The sequence below is a fragment of the Salvia miltiorrhiza genome, chromosome 8 (assembly GCF_028751815.1).
Source record: "Salvia miltiorrhiza cultivar Shanhuang (shh) chromosome 8, IMPLAD_Smil_shh, whole genome shotgun sequence".
Classification (NCBI taxonomy): Eukaryota; Viridiplantae; Streptophyta; class Magnoliopsida; order Lamiales; family Lamiaceae; genus Salvia; species Salvia miltiorrhiza.
This window is the reverse complement of record NC_080394.1, coordinates 11,811,277-11,813,767: the sequence shown is the minus strand read 5'-3', so window position 1 is coordinate 11,813,767 and position 2,491 is coordinate 11,811,277. Positions and strand designations below refer to the sequence as shown.

The window sequence follows — 2,491 nt, the reverse complement described above, 5'->3', positions numbered from 1 at the left end:
TCAAATGCAATGCATGCAAATGAGATCCTTTGTCCTACAATTTAATGTGTCCCACTATGTCTCATTTTTAATTTATTATAATTTTAAATTAATTTTTTATTTTAATTTATTATATTTTAATATAATAAAAAATAATTAACAAGGGTTCACTCATCTAGTTAAGATTTATACTTATTTTTTATATTTATTTGGATTAATAATGAATTATTTGAGTTCATTAATCTCTACACCACACAAAGGTAGGATAATAACTGTAAGTAGGCTACCTACATAAATGTGGGAAAACTAATCGCACGCTAGTCCTCATTGGCACTATAATTTTAATTTTTAATGATAGTATTAATTAGAGTTTATTACAATATAATAATATTTTATATTTTATAAAAAATAAGTATAAAATACAAAAATTAAAAGTGAAATATAGTGAATTATAGGATAGAGGATACCATCCGTTATAGTATATATATGATATCAAAATTGATTAAAAGTCCAAATATAAAATGGATTCCATTAAAAATATTGTCTTTGTGATCCCGACGTATCTTCAAAGCTTCACATGCTAAACAATAAAAGAGTATATCTATTAAGTGATCGATCGATATCAGCATCTAATCTTATTTTGATTTTTCTAACAATTTTAAAAGTACTTTATCTAAGCACGTCAAGCGTCCAAACCTAGGGATGTCAATCCAGCCCGAAACCCGTGGGCCGACCCGAATAACCCGACAAAAGTAGAGGGTTAGGGCTGGAAAATTGCAACCCGATAACAAATCGGGCTTATCGGGCTAGCCCGTTCGGGCTGGCGGGTTGAAGCGGGCCAGCCCGTCGGGTTGTCGGGCCAGCCCGTCGGGTTGATGATTTTTTTTAAAAAAAAAACGAAATTAAAAATATTAAATTTTAGGGTTTGTTTCAATTTCAAAGTTAGAAAATAGAAACTGCTCTGCCGCACCACCTCCACTCTTCTCTTCGTCTCTTCCATTCCTTCAGCCACTGCTCTGCCGCACCACTTCCAGCCACGTCGCCGCGCCGCGGCGCCGCGCCTCCCCCTCCGGCGCATCCATTCCAATCTGTCTCCCACCGGAGAAGCACGCCGCTTCCAACCTGAGCCAGCCCAGCGCCATCGCGCCTCCACTCCTCTGCCACCGCCGCGCCTCTTCCCACCTGCGCTGAGCGGCCATCGCCGGCTCGTCGCCGTCTGCTGCTTCTAGTCTGCGGAAACTGCTGCTCACTACTCCTCAATTCCAGTCTTCATTCATTGCATAGCTTGCAATCCGCCTAATTATATAATCCATCATTGTCCACTCAATTTGATATTTTTCCCGACGAGTTTGGGCTCCTCAGCTTCGAATTGGCAGCCGGGATTTAGCATGGTTGCGTTTAATTGGTGTTCGTGAAAGATTTGGAGGATCGCTGCCTTGAATTTCGTAGATCTGGGTACTAATTTTACCTTTGGTTCTATTGTGTTTTTCTTGTTTGAATTCTGCACCTGCTTTTCTGGGATTAGTTACACGGTTATTGCTTCTGGTTTTAATGGTTTAGAGAGATTCTTTGGACTTAATGGAATCAGATGTTTTAATTTACTGAGTGTTTCTCTTTTTGTGTGGCTTTGTCTCTTTCTCCTCGTTTCTGGCCCATCATTTTGTATGGATGGTATGTTTCAGGTCCACCAATATCAACTGCTTCATAAAAGGTCATAGAAACTAGGAATATATATGTCATCTCTGTTTTCTATGTGGCTGTTGTAGATTGCTTTCATCAATTTTCTCTCATGTACAGCTTGTTTATAACTCATCTTAGTCATCTCGATTACTTTAGATTTGAATTCAAGTGATGCTGTTGGAACTAGAGGTTAACTGTAATTCCACTTAGGTCTGTTCACCATTTTGAATTCCCTATCATGAAAACGAACTATATTATGCTTTAATTATATTATTTTCTTTTAATAGATGGTGAAGATGATGAGCAAGAAAACATGGATCAAGTTGGAGCACCGAATGTTATTAACGTTGAAGAAGAGTGTTACTCAAACATTTAGACTTTATATATTTAATATTTATGTATATTTTATACATTATACATTAGATCATTAGGAATAATGTAATACAAATAATAATTTTATTTTTACACCTTTAAAACCTCCAACCCGATGGGCTAGCCCGAAACCCGAACGTTTAGGGTTAGGGTTGGAGATTTACAACCCGAAAAAACCTCCAACCCGATTAGCCCGCACCCGATTAACCCGAAACCCGATAGGGCTAGCCCGAAAACCCGATGGGCTGGCCCGATTGACATCCCTATCCAAACCCATTAGTAGTATTGTTACGAAATCAACGGTGTCAGATTATAAATTCCAACCTGTCCAACCATTTCCACGTTGACTCTGCGTTGTGTTGATGTCTTATTAAAGGAATTTATTTTGTTACTTTAATGTATCTTGTTTGCCAAAATATCACCATAATAATACTCCCCAGTTACACCGTCCCACCTTTAT

General features: G+C 38.1%; 1 long non-coding RNA gene across 1 annotated transcript; it reads left to right on the top strand.

Annotated features, from left to right (window-relative positions):
• The first annotated feature begins 681 nt into the window (after positions 1 to 681).
• LOC131001015 (uncharacterized) lies at positions 682 to 2,120 on the top strand. Its single transcript, XR_009093843.1, has 2 exons — positions 682 to 1,434; positions 1,947 to 2,120. It is a non-coding gene; the product is annotated as an uncharacterized LOC131001015 (long non-coding RNA).
• Positions 2,121 to 2,491: the final 371 nt, after the last annotated feature.